Below are 14,802 nucleotides of genomic sequence, written 5' to 3'. Positions count from 1 at the left end.
GTGCCTTATAATCCCGTGCACCTTATGGTCCGAAAAATGCGTACTGCACACTGCAGTTTAATGTTGCAAAGCACCTCTTTTTAACTTCAGTGGATATTATACATGGTTATGCTCAGGATATGTCAGCCCATTTCTACTGGAAATGCCTTTTGGTTAAACTTTCAGCAAGGAATTTGCATTTGCACTGTTACATTTTTATAAAGCTTTAATGTACATAAAAACCAGCTTCTTGTTTAAGTGAAAATAAATGGAAGGTTGTCTTTTTGCGCTAGTAATGTTGTGGAGTTGTATTTTGTCTCGCATCAATTATATCGTCGGTTATATCGTTATCGCAAATTTTCAAATATATATCGTGATAAATATTTTTGGCCATATCGCCCTGCTCTAGAGGTGGTCACACTTGCTGATGACTGGTGGAATTTGATTAGCAGCACCTGGTTTCTACTTTCTGCTGTAGAAATGACCCACCCATTATTCCTATGGAATAGCGAGGGTATACTGCAATCCTGTGGAAAACTTTCCTGAAACTGTCCATCAGAATCAGTCAGCCAACAACATACAAACAACAAAACTCATCTAAGTCATTGAATTCAGGTGTTCCAAGCATTTCCATGGCCATAGGTGTATAAAATGAACATGCAGACTACTGCTGCAAACATTTCTGAAGGAATAGTTCACCCTCGGGAATTCAGTGAATTCCAGCATAGTTGCATGACAGGACGCCAAGTGTGCAACAAGTCCAGTCATGCAGTTTCTTCACTGCTAAATATTCCACAGTCAATTCTTAGTAGAGTTATAACAAACTGGAAATCAAAGTTTACTTTGACTTTAAAGTGAATGAGAAAGACAGCAACTCAGCCACAAAGTGGTAGGCGCATAAATTGACAGAGCATCGTCAGTGTATGCTGAGCTGTGTAGTGTGCAAAGAGTCAGACCTCCAAACTTCATGTGGCCTTCAAATTAGCTCAAGAACAGGCGCAGAGACCTTCGTGAAATGCGTTTCCAAGGCTGAACAGCTGCTTCCAAGCCTTACATCTCAGAGTGGAATGCAAAGCATCGGATGCAGTGGTGTAAAGCACACCGCCGCTGGATTCTAGAGCAGTGAAACGTGTTCCCTGGAGGGAAGAATCACGCTTCCTCCCCACACCAATCCGATGGATGTGTCTATGTCAGGCGGTTACCAGGAGAACAGTACTTGTCTGGCTGCACTGTGCCAAGTGTAAAGTTTGGTGGAGGGGGGATTATAGTGTGGGGGTGTTGTTCAGAAGTTGAGCACAACCTGTTAGTTCCAGTGAAAGCAAAGGATGGGCCGACATCCTATTAAACGCTGCAGATTAAGAATGGGATGCAACCCAAGTTCATGTGCATGTAGGCAGAGGAGTGAATACTTTTGTCAGTACAATGTATTTTTATTACAATACTGGAACCTGACGGTCAAACATTTTGCGAAAATGATTTAACTGAGCAAATATTATAAGAACTGGTTCATCTCTGTGTGTCCAGTGCAGAGATATGACCATAGCTTGGCTCAAAGACTGCATCCAAAAAAGCTGCAGGCCTAGAAATCAAAAAGCCGTTTCATTACTGACACGGTTTTGTAGACAGACTCGGGCGCAGACCAGGAAACCTTTGCAAAAGTTGGCAGTGCGTTTATTTACAGTGAGTGCACCAGGTGATGATATATACAAAGTGTCAGGGAGAAGGGTCCAGGGTTCCAGAGGGGAAGGGGAAAAGGTCCAAAAACACACTCCACTCTCTCAGCAAACGCTTTTTAAATATTATATGCTATGATTGTTCACTTTTTTGTTGTCATTTTACTGGAGTGAATTTAGGAAAAATGATGTCCTCACATCTTCTAGTCTTGCTGAATCAGGCCAACATCTGTGGGGTTTTTTTTTGTTTGTTTTTTTAGATAAAATGTAAAGGGGAAAGAGAAACTGATGGATGGAAAAGTAAATATATAATAGTCATTCATACAGCTCTTTGCAAAAATAGTTCTACATACTACAAATAAAATATTGTGTGGATGATATTTTGATATTTATAGCAAACCCACAGACATCTGTTCTCGTCCTATTGGAGATGAGCTTTTTGGAGTTACGTGGTGTAAAAGTGAGCTGATGCTTGTTTGGCTTAGTGAGCCATTGAAATGAAATATGGATAAAATTATATATTTGGGAATTGAGATTGCAAAGAAATATAAGTATGAAGCAAATGTGCAGCTATGTAGGACGAGACTGAGACCTGAGTTCAGACCAGAGTTCTGGAGAAGAATCTTTATTGTGTGTTTAAATGTGAAAGTAGTGAAAATGATCGTCTCGCTCAACGGCTGTGTCTTTTTCACAATTTACCCATTTATATATCTCACTCACATGTTTTACGTTATTAATGCATTTATTTAAAAAGACCCCATAATTCTTTAATGAATTATAAGTCTCATAGAAATAAAAAGAACAACTTTGCAAACATAATACAAGTGAAGGGTGAATGTGCTAATATTAAGCAGCAAATATTTATATAGGTAAAATATACATGTTTCCCATTCAAATTAATTCTTTTTTTATTATAATTTTTAATAGTTTTAAATTATACTACAATCTGGTTATCAATTCTACTTTTTAAATCTGAGGCAAACAATTAAACTGTTCAAGTTCAGCATTCTATGTTTCACACTACCAATATCAACCAATCTATCTTTAACCCCTCAGTGATGGATGATGTGTTAGAGCTCTGCAGTGTTGGTGATGTATGCATCCAGGGTGGATTTGCATGATTTCAGCAGCTTCAGTAAAAGCACAGGACAGATTTCTTCAGACATCTGCAGGTCAGACACTTTGTACAGACTTATTTCTATCTCTGTCTTAAGAACAGGTTAGTCCTGTTTTTGAGAGACTGCAGTGCAGAAAGACGTGTAATACAGTCTGTTTATTAAACAAAACAGGAAATTAGAAAGCTAAACATGATAGGACAGGGACAGGAATGGAAATAGTGACTGACCTGGAATAAAGGGGTTGAATTGGGTTGATACTGGTTTGGTAAATGTTAGTAACTCTTTAATAGAGTTAAAACGTTTGCACAGGCTGCATTACAACGAGGGCAAGTTGACCAGAATTTTTCCAGACATATCGAGGCAGGTCTGCTCTGCTGTTATGCCACTAGCTCCAAACGTCAGGACAGTTTTACAGGTTTTTAAAGTTCAAATATAACCAGAGCCTTTGGGCGTCTCAGGAAACTCACAGCATCTGCAGAATAAACAACGTCACCTCCCGTCCTTTGGCCAGCTGTATGAAAAAAAGAAGGTATTCTTCTTTGCTGGAAGTAAAAAGATGCGTCAGTCATTAGAGATAAGAACAGCGACTGATACCCTCGACCTGGAGAGGACACTGACATCCTCAGTGACAGAGTGGAGGATTTAAACAGACCTGGTTTTGCTCTAATAAAATGGAAGGATCAGATCCTCTGGCCAGAGGATTTGGTCGTGTGTGTCTGTGAGCATTGTTTTCTAAAGGTTATGACTTGTATCATGAACTTCTCATTAAAGATATTCAGAATGAAATTAGATTTATACTTTTTTAAAAGTGGCTTTTATTATTCACTGACAAAATTCAGTTTTTACGGTAGACCAGAGATCTTACTTTCTCCATATTGTACTTTTGTTTAGCTGACAATATAGCCAATGTTGCTCATTTTTCTATAAGTGGCTTCTTACCTCAGCACCTTGGCCTTTGTACCTCCTTCCAGAGGAGGCTGGCATTGTTGGACACATTTCCTCTCTTTTTATCATGACTCCCATCCGGTCTCACACTCCACAGGCCCCTGAGTAAATGTCTCCAGGGAATGCATTGTGCCAGCAGGCAGCTGTTTTTCCCCTGAGCTACCACTACATATGTGTGTAAATGTGTTACACCACCTCGAATGTGATGAATTTCATCAGTGGTGAAACGAGCCTCGCGTGCTGCTCGCATTTCAAAGGACTGCAGCGAATAGTTTTTTCCACTCTGTGCATTGTTACCCTGCTGCTGTAAATGAGTCTCGTGGGAAACGTGTGTGTTGGCCAAACCATATCATATCAAACCACTTGCTATGTTCCAATTAAGTCTGTGTGTCTTCTTCAGAGGCCGAAAGGTGTCGGCTGTCCACCGATGCTCCGTATATTTGGTTAGGATGGATCAATATATAATTAAATATTTAAGGCGTATCCGATAGACAGTTGTCTGATATGATGAAGGTTGCTGCGTGACTGCAGCTACACGGGACAACAAATATTGCAATTATTAAATTATTTTCACATTTAATATTTTAATTAACCTTGTCATTGAAGGAGAGTGTCTAATGATTTGCATGTGCTCATCGTTAACACAAAAGGGTTAAAAATGTTTTTGCAACTATAAACTTCAGCACTGTCTGTCAAACCTCCAGTAATGTTTGCTCTTAGTTTTTTTCTGTGCCCACTCATATCAGCTAACATGCACTTTTGAACCCTGCTGGAGATGCTGAGTGCTGATCTCTGCTGACTGCTCACTGTGACTGAAACCAGAGATCCATAATAATGGCATCATTGATCATTGGGCATCTTTTCTCCGTCATTGCCTTCAAAGCATCCACTGCCATGAGAAATATTTCTGAAGCACAAAAGCAATCTCCTCAGTGAGAGGATTAATCTGCCCTCTCAGGCTTGACGTGCTTTTAGTCCCAGAGTTTCGGTCTTTCTGTGACCTTGTTCACTTAGAGGTTTTTGTCTTCTGCATGTCATACAGCGCCTACTTCACCCATATGAAAGATAAGAATGTGTTCCTATAATAAACACATAGAAATAGTTTTGGCTTTACAACGTATTTGGATGTTAAAATGAAAGTTAGTGGTGCCAGGTGTCCTTATTTTAAACAGAATTACTTTGAATGATCATCAAAATAAACACTGAAATGCAAAGTAATAACAAAATCGTTATTTTTTAGAATAATTAGTAAATTAGTTATGCTACAAACTCTGTAGTTTCTAAACATCTAATCAAAACATGCCATAATGCAATCATGCCATGCAGATACAACAAATCAGAAGGTAATGTCACCCCTGTGGTAATATTCATGGTGATATTATCTTCCCTACGCAAAATTAGGACATTACATAAATTTCCAGTTTATAAATCATCACGTTCTTAGCAGTCTTTAAAACATATTCTCTTATCTTTTCTCTCCTTACATCTTTCTGTACCTCTGAGAGTGAAATTATTGTACATTCAAATTTTTTCCCATTGCCAAACACAGCCACTGTATCTTTAGCTAGCACGACTAACATAATAATAATTCACCTGTTTGGTGATATTTGCTGAGCTAGTTGGCTTGATGTGATAGTGAAGCACAAATTACCACAACTTTGCATAAACGCACACAGATGCGTTTTTGCACGTAGAACATGTACATGTCATATCAGGAAGGACATCTGATATAAAAAAATCAAATGCACATCCATCCACCCTGTGAATAAGCGGTCGACAGAAGCTTTATGCAAGGCAGCAAAGAATGTATCCAAAGCAGCATCTTCTGTTTTAGCCATCACGAAAAATGAAACGGTGATACGAACAGCGCCACCTCACTTGTATTAAGTAAACATACAAACTATAAACTAGTACAGAAAAGGCATTTATTTAAAGTAGCCATCATCCTCTGCACCGACACGTCACAAAACTAACATTTTTGACGCTTCCATTTTTCTTGTGAGGCACCTCAAACAACTGGCAGCTTCATTTAGAGATAAACATAAAACACATGTCTCAGTGTAAACTATGATGTGGAGAGTATTGTGACTGTAGGATATGTTATTATATACCACACAGCCATACTCTCCATATCACTGGTATTTGTTTATCAAATGTGTTTGAGACACTTTGGAAACCATGAGGTTGAATGTCTCCAAAGTACCTCTAATTTGGTTGAAAGCTATAATAACAAATGTCTGCCATATTGCCATGGGTGATTATTATTTCCATCTATTTATTTATTTTTACCTCTAAGGTCTTTGCTACATTTCCTATTTTTCCTATTTCCTTTTGCATCTTAAATAGGTTAACGGGTAGGCTTATATCATACACACTCATGCATTCAAGATGTTTATAGAAAGAGCTGCACAGGTATTGCAGGACAAGTAGTATTCTTCCCAACAGGTTCAGCTGCAGTTCAGCACTTTACCTTGTGCTCATTCTGACACAGCAACATTGAGCATCAAGCTGTGCTTTAAAGTTGGGATGTTTTCGATCAGGGTAATCAAATTATAAGTGGCGGAACAGCAGCCTCATCAGTTTCACATGCATTTTACGGTTTTGGTATTTATAGGGCACCCAAGGCTAACCGCAGATATGCAAAACACCTATTATTCTATATTTATCGAGAGTACATAGTCATTACGACAAGCAACCTAAGCTTTGTCTACAAGTTTGAATTTTCTCCACACTTTAGATTCGTAAAAACCGTGTAATGTTTGCAAAAATGGTTAAAATGTCTTCATATTCATATCTACAAACTTTATCACTGACTCGTTGAGGCTGCAGTGAAAGTCCGTTTGGCTGTACTGTGCTTTTAAATCTACTGTAGTTCCGCCCTATTTCGCAAGAGCCAATCAGCAGCTCTGAAACATAACCCTGTTAAAATTCTAGACTAATCACAACTGTTTTTTCAATACCAGCCGAGCTCCTGGCTTTGTAGCAGGCTGGCTGGCGTTTCTTGCCTCCTGTCTACCATCAGTCTAAGAACCGCGCTCCACATATCATGTATACCCACAGAAAATACTCGTAAACCGGCTCCAGGAGACGGCAAGACTGCCTGGACACCGACACCGGATTCGGTGGAGGTTTTGTGATCGACTAACCCGAGCCGCTTGTGCCGTGTCCGCAGCATTAGGTAGGTGTTTTTGGTGGTGTTACGGTGTTGTAATGTCCCTCTACCTCTTCTCTCCTTCCCATTAGCTCGCGAGCTGCGACAGTTAAAGTCATATTTGTATTGGTTTATTTATTTTGCTGGTGTGGGTTTGAATAGGCGTGAACGTTTTGTCGCCGTCACAAACGTTAACATTCGCCTTCTTAAACTGAGGTTACATAATTGCTGGTGTACGGCGTGTTAGCTATCAAGGCTGGAAAAATGACCGCGACTGATACGAGTACGGGCAGATTAAGCCCTTGTCAAATACATAGGTGTAGCCAAGCTTACGTGCTGACAGATAACTCCGCCGCGTGCCGCCCTCGAGGGAAAGTCGCGCCGAACTGTATTAAAAACGAGCCTTCGTGATCATCGCAGTCAGGTTACACATGTCGAAGACATTACATGAATTTTAAGACCCGCCAGCCTGGGTCAGCACTGCTCTAAGCACGTACTCGGTGCTATACAATATTTCCCTTTTATGCTCGTTAAAGTTCACGGTTGATACACATCAGTGGTTCAGATAAGCTCTACGGATTACCTAGAAGAACCAAACATTAAAGGAACCGTACGGTGACTTGAACCGTGTCCCTTTGCCAGGTGAAGAGTCATTTAATTGCAGGGTTTTAATAGAGCTTGGTTTTTGAGGCTATGTGTAACATTAATGGATAATTAATGAGGTTACGTGTGTAAGTGTTTCGACCTGAGAGTGCAGCCAATGTTGGAAAAAGATGTTCCACCCCGAGCTAATAGGGTCAGGCTTAAAAGTGTATTAAGATGTGGTTTTAATGGCTATTTCTTTATCCTGCTGTGGACCAGAGACACGTGATCTCCATTAAGTGCACTGATTGGATCATCGCACTTTACTTTTCCGTTATTTTGAGAAAGTAGTGTTGCTGTTTTCCACTGCTCTGTCCCATATTAGAAGTTCATATTCAAATGCACTGCTTACTGCAAATGTAAGCCTAGCAGTAATATAGGACATACCAGGCCAGCGCTTCAGTGAAATATCCCCTGGACCTAAAGTTCATAGATACACTTGTAGTCTGAAGGCTTACAAATGTTAATAATAATACTTTGTAGCAGCTCTGGAAGGCTGAAAGGGAAAAAACAGGGAGGGGGGCATAGTATTTCATTGTGCTGCTAGCCAGGAACACATCTGCTGTGTGCAGGTGGTCTGGGAAGAGCAGCTAAAGACTGAAGTCCAGTTGAAGAGTATTTTATCAGTGCTGGCCGCACTCAGTGAGTTGGCCTCCACAGCTGCAGAGCTGGATCAGTCGGACTCCAGCTCAATTATTCTCTCATTTCCGTGTCTGAAAAGGACACCCACCTCTGCATCACAATTATTACATCCAGTCAAGCAGCTGTGTTGCTGCTGGGCTTAGTCAGGATTTCAACTGCAGAGCACCATAATTCCTTACAGTCCGTAGTGCTCACTCTCAAAAACTCAATCTTGTCGAGGGCCCATATTTATCCAAGGTGTTGTAATGGTAACACCAGTAGTGAGACCTGTCACTAGATGTCCCGCATCGATCCTCTTCACTGTGAAACGAGTGATGCAGCACAGTTTGTGATGGACTCTGGTCATGGACAGGCTAACACCTTTGTAGCTGTCAGCAGCTTTAAAAGTTGTGAACTCTTCCTAGCTTTTCTTAACCTTGAGTCATTTGTGTTTTAAAATAAGTGTCAATGAAAAAACATTGGTGGAAAACAGATAACGTATCTATTGAAGAGAAGTCTCCAGCTCTGAAGCAGCAAGTTTGGTGAGCACCCACGCACTGCTCAGGTTTCCTTGGTGACATGGAAAAACAATGGGCCTTTTCACTGTGGGTTTTATAGTTCACATGTAGTGCAAGCATGCACAGGCTTCCCACAGTTTGGGATGTCTGATTTTAATTTGCATACAAATGACAAATGTGTTCATCTAATAATGAATAGAAAATTAGATGTTTTGTGTGACTCCAAGCTAAAAATCCTGGGCATTAGTTTTAAAATAAAGCCTGAAAGATTCTGTTAGTGATGCCTGAATTATTATTTAGCTGGAAATCATCACTGGAAACCACTCTTAATACCACACCTGTAACCTTCCACGGCAGTCAGGTTTGACCTGATTTCTTTGGAGGTGTATGGCAGGTTACATGGAAGATGATGGTGTAGGGTTAAAGGGATTTCCAGTTACAACGTAGATTTCCTGCTGAAGCATAAGCCTGCAGTCTGAGAGTAAACTGCTGTATTGGGATGATATGGTACTATGAGGTCTTAAAGATTAGATGGGGCCTGATTATTTAAGACTTTATATCTGAGGAAGGATCTTAAATTAGAGCGTGGATTTAACAGGGTGCTAATGACGAGAAGCCAGTAAGGGAGAAACATGCTCTCTCCAGTCCCTGTCAGTACTCTCGCTGCAGCATTTCGGACCAACTGAATGCTTTTTACAAACCTGATAATAATCGATTACAGTAGTTCAGACTAGATGTAACAAGTTTTTCTGCATCACTCTGACGAAGGATGTTTCTAATTTTAGAGAGTGCACAAACGTAAAAAAGCAGACCCGCATTTTTGTTATGGTCAAAAACAACTCAGATTCTTGGGTGTTACTGGAGGTGAGTATGTGTCTGGCTAGACACCATGTTCAAGATTTTTTTTGTGCCAAGTACAATAACCTCAGTTTTATCTAAATTAAATTCAGTTTTATTTACATAGTGCCAAGTCACAAAAGTTGCCACGAGGCACTTTATATTGTAGGGTAAAGACTCTACAACTATACAGAAATCTTACAAGCAGGAAATCAGAGGCCATCCAGGGCTTGTCTTTAGGACATTCCTGCAGTGTAGCTAATTGGTGTGTGTTATCTGGCTTCATGGACAGATAGAGTTGAGTATCATCGAATGATACTGGCTAAGGAAGGCATGTATAATGTAAACAGAATTGTTCCTAGCACTGAAGCAGCATCTGCAGTATGCATCTAAAAAAAAAATCTCTTTTAAATCCATTATAGTTTATTTTAAGTAGATTTTAAAATAGGTTGCTTTTCTGACTGCAGATAAAATTTCTCTTTGTCAGGAAGAACATCTGGTGTAAAAGTCTGCCAAGTATAAAGACACTTTCAAACAGTTAAGTTACATTTACATGAAATAGACCCATGACTGCACCCCATCATACAGCTCCAACCTCTTCATCAAGTTTGCGGACGACACAACGGTGGTGGGTCTCATTAGCAACAGGGATGAGACCGACTACAGAAGTGAGGTGAGACGCCTGGCCACGTGGTGTGCTGACAACAATCTCTCTCTGAATGTGGAGAAGACGAAGGAGATTGTTGTGGACTTCAGGAGAATGCACACCCAACATGCTCCTCTGACCATTGACGGAGCGTCTGTGGAGAGAGTGAGCAGCACCAAGTTCTTGGGTGTGCACATCACAGAGGATCTCTCCTGGACGTACAACACCACAGCACTGGCCAAGAAATCACAGCAGCGTCTCTTCTTTCTCCGCAAACTAAGAAGAGCAGGAGCACCAGCCCCCATCATGTACACTTTCTACAGAGGCACCATCGAGAGCATCCTGTCGAGCTGCATCACTGTGTGGTTTGGAGCCTGCAATGCGTCCTGTCATAGAACCCTCCAACGCATAGTGAGAGCTGCAGAGAGGATCATTGGTGTCTCTCTCCCCTCCCTCCAGGACATTTACAGCACCCGTCTCACTAAAAAAGCCCTTTGCATAGCGGCTGATCCCACACACCCAATGCAAAGCTTCTTCAAGCTGCTGCCGTCGGGGAGGAGACTGCGGAGTCTCCGGGCCAGGACCAGCAGGCTGAAGGACAGCTTCATCCATCAGGCTGTCAGGAAGCTTAACTCCCTCCCGATTCTGCCCCCTCTCCCCTCTCTCCTCCACGGTCTCACTGAACTCTGTCACACACACACAAACACACACACACACACACACACACACTCTCTGACTCACTCACTGGCCTGCACCAGTTACCAGTCACTTTGTGGAGCATTGGACTGCCATTACCTCATAAGACTTTGTTGTTACACTTTCTCTTACCATACATTACCAAATCTCCATTTGCACTATTTGCCTATTTGCACTACTCTGCCTGGTTTACACTCAATGTCACTTACCCATTATATTGTATATTATATAGCTTTCTTGTTATATGTAAAATTGTATTTATTTAAATTTTTACTTTTTAATTATTTTACCTGCATTTTTTAATCACTCTTATATTTAAATATATTTAAATGTTCATTTGCTATTTATCTAGGGAGTGAAGAGTAACGCAATTTCTATTCTCCGTATGTCCTGTACATGTGGCAGAATCGACAAATAAAGTTGACTTTGACTTTGACTTTGACTAGTTCAGCTTGACCAGCTTAATGACTCAAGCGCACACACAGATATTTGTACATATCTGTTTAAAGTTTAAACTGTATTTATTTACTAGAAACTCTTGTTTTTTTTTCGTCGAGTTTTGCACTGAATGGGACAACATGCAATTCCGTTTTGCTTTTTGGCATCATGACAATAAAAGAATCTGAGATTCTGGAAATAATCAGCAGTGAAGAATTATCCAACTATCCAGAATATACCATGGTCCAAGAGGAATCAGAACTGAACCATCCTCCTTCTACCGATGGCCCTGGCAGCACGTCTGTGTGCTACTGCGTTCTAAATTGTATTCATGCTGGTGGCTGCCGACTCCATAATTTCATTTACGTGTACCGTACAATGACAGTAAAGGGCTATTCTGTTCTATTCTCACAAGGTCAGGTCAGTGGCAGATTTACCCCTCAGCTGCTCTTTCTTGTCATTCTTCGTACTGCTGCATGATGTTAGAGAGTGGAGTTGTTTCTCCACTGAGGTGAAGCTCAGTTACCTGAGGACTGCATTACTTTTGCAGAGAGCATTGAAAGCAGTGTTCTAAACCTGACAGAGCCGTTACTTTCTTCACTAAAGTGAGATTGTTGCGGTGTGAAGTGTGAATGCTTCCTGTGTGAATTGCATGTAGGACACAGAATTATAATAGAGGAAACTGGATGGTTTTGCTGACGTACTGTGGTGACATAAAATGCATCTTCACACTTCTAAGCCAAAAACATGTATGTTTAAGTCAGCTTCATTGGGATTTACCATCTCTGTTGGTCTGCAATTAAACAATAAATGAGAGGCAATCCAGCAGTGTCAGTTACATTAATAAGGCTCAATGTTGTATTCGTGGTAAAGCACAGACGGAACAGCTGAGCTGTTTCAGGCTTGATACATATATGCACTTACAGCAGGTGATGGGAGATGCACAGACATGTCAGTTACTTTCAGCTGGACGGCCTGTAGCAGCAAACAGAACCAACCAATCAATTCACAGTTAATTTTGTTTATATTCAACTTCCCATAATTGTTAAGTGTAACTGGATGGGTGTACATCGAGCAGATGAGATGGAAAGGTAAGAAATGCTGCTGCAGTGAAATCAGTGGTGTGAGAAAGGACGAACACAGCACAGTAGGAGTCGCACAGTGCTCCCTCGCTATAACGCGGTTCACCTTTCCCGGCGTCGCTGTTTCGTGCATGCTATTTTTTTTTTATTTTTTTTTTTCACAGTGCATTGTGTTCTGCGTCCTGATTGGCTGTAGGCCATTGCCAATCAATCTCCTGCCGTGTCTCCTGTCCAGTACAGAGTGTGTTCAGCTTGTCAAATTTACACAAATCTCCGATCCTAGCAGTGTGACTCTGAAGTGCTGTACTGTATGTTTGTAAGTAACAAACACAACAATGCCGATGAAAGATTTTGCACCGTCAAAGGCTCCTGCAGTAGCTCCCAAAAGGCAGAGGACGATGCTAACCATCACACAAAAAGCTTCTGGACATGCCAAAGGAAGGTAGAAGTTACCGTATTTTCCAGATTATAAGGCACATTAAACGAAAACATTCAAATAAGTCAAACTTTACTCATTTATTCTTCTTGCTTCCTCTACTTCCGTACCATTGATTCATTAATGATTCATTAATGTTGAATTCTCTGGCAGCTGCTCTATTCCCATGTTCTGGAGCTGAAAACAGGGTTTGATCTTTGGCTTCATTCTATGATACTGGACTTATTTTTCTACGAAGGTTTGAACTTTGAGAGTTTAACAAGAGAGAAAAGTGTGAAAATGTTCATGCCTGTCTGAGAAAAGAGTATAAAGTGTGTAGTGAGGAGTTTCTTAAAACATCTATAATAGTTGTAAAAAAATAAATAAATAAAGTTGGCTACTTCGCGCCTTTCACCTGTCGCGGTTTGTTTTTAGAATGTAACTCCCGCGATAAACGAGGGACGACTGTATTTAAAAAGTGCTATATGTCAGTTAACAAGCTGGATCAGCCATTCAACTTGGTTGATCATCAAGGCCCCACAAAGCCTTTCTGTGACATTACCCTCACACAGCATTGATTGGGAGTCCTCTGTCAAAGTTTCTGTTTGGTTCTAAAAAGCTGATGATTTTGTGATACTCTGCTCTGAGCTGCTTGGGTGTTATTTCCACGGTTTGCCTTTTTGACGTTTGTCAGAAGCAGACATGGGGTGTGGTTTTGGTGCACGCCGATCTATTGGCTAAGAACAAAAGACCTACTGCTCTCCCTTCCTCAGTGGAACTTGAGCTTAGTGGAGCTCAAGGGTTGTAAATATAAGAGGAGAGGAAGACTGTTTACCCTCATTCCTAGTTTCTTTGTTGTGAAATGGCTGCAGGTAATACAGAGGTTAGCACGGTCTTATTTGGTTTTTGGCAAACTCCACCATGACTTTCCTGTCTCAGGGTGAACAGAAACCCATCACTGGTCCCTGTCATGTGGTTAAGCTAGAGATTCATTGGGTTTGTACAGAACATCTGATTTATTACAGAGGTTGTGGGCAGGTTAAAAGTTGTGGTCCTGGTGATTGAGCATGCGGTTGTGTGGAAGTTTGGGAATGCACCAGATCACGGATCAGAAATGAAAGGATGAATCATTATCAGTAAGAGCCTGATGACCAAACTCACTACTGTTGTTTCTCTTCAACAGTGTAAACACGGGTAGGTTAAGTGACACCGTGTCCTTGTTGGACTCTGTAAACAAGGACACAGTATTGTCTGTTAGCATGCAGAGCTACAGAACCTCAAGGATATTTGGCACGTAGACTGGAGCAACTAGGGATCGAACCACCAACCTCCTGAGTAGCATATGACCCGCTCTGCATCCTGAACTACAGCCGCTCCATACATGCTTGCAAGCTTGTATTAGTAGATGTGGTGCAGCCCAGCTAGCTTCTATTTGTGCTGTGCTCCCATAGAAGGTAGCAGAGGCAGCACGTTGAATGTGTGTGGCTTTGAGAGTGTTTGACAGATTGTTAACATCAGTTCATTTTTCCCGTTTCTCTGCCAGGGAGAGTGAGAGAGAAGGAGCATTTAATGGGAGAAAAACAAAGTTTCACAAGGCTGCTTTTCTTATCGTTTAACATCAGACTTGACAGACATATGAAAGGATCTTTCGCCTCCAACTTACTTTTTCTCACCGTTATCACAGACCTCTCCCATCAGGACTTCATGAGGTGCAGATGCCATCATTATTAAGTGTTTCATGTGGTTTGGTTTCACTGTTGCTCCACTGAGAGAAGCCTTAGCCTCAGCTGCTCGCCCTAACAAATCAATGGGAAAAATATCCTGCCAGCGGGATTACATATCAGCAACAGGAGAGAAGAGCCTCAATTAATTTAGTGCAAACACATCTGAGCCCGGTGTGAGGTGTAACAGGACTCTGCTCTGAATATCAACTGCAGTTTGTTATCAGCAATGCCACTGTAAATCTTCGTTGTTTATTAGCCTTCCCCAGTAATGACAGGTTAGGCAGTCCCACTACACAGAAATACACAAAATGAGAATC

The 14,802-nt window shown here is 41.1% G+C and overlaps 1 protein-coding gene across 2 annotated transcripts in view; it reads left to right on the top strand.

The window, feature by feature from the left end:
* The first annotated feature begins 6,661 nt into the window (after positions 1-6,661).
* tpst1 (tyrosylprotein sulfotransferase 1) overlaps positions 6,662-14,802 on the top strand; it is a 43,830-nt gene continuing 35,689 nt past the window's right edge. For both annotated transcript variants that reach the window (XM_086260569.1, XM_086260568.1), the window contains exon 1: positions 6,662-6,893. The gene's annotated coding sequence lies outside the window, so the exon portion shown is untranslated. The remainder of the gene's footprint in view (positions 6,894-14,802) is intronic.

The sequence above is a fragment of the Aulonocara sp. 'chitande type north' Nkhata Bay genome, linkage group LG14 (assembly GCF_057382095.1).
Source record: "Aulonocara sp. 'chitande type north' Nkhata Bay isolate Kocher_YH1m ecotype deep benthic linkage group LG14, A_spYH_male_GT1.1, whole genome shotgun sequence".
Taxonomy (NCBI): Eukaryota; Metazoa; Chordata; class Actinopteri; order Cichliformes; family Cichlidae; genus Aulonocara; species Aulonocara sp. 'chitande type north' Nkhata Bay.
The sequence above is the reverse complement of the archived record's forward strand: the minus strand, read 5'-3'. Positions and strand labels throughout refer to the sequence as shown.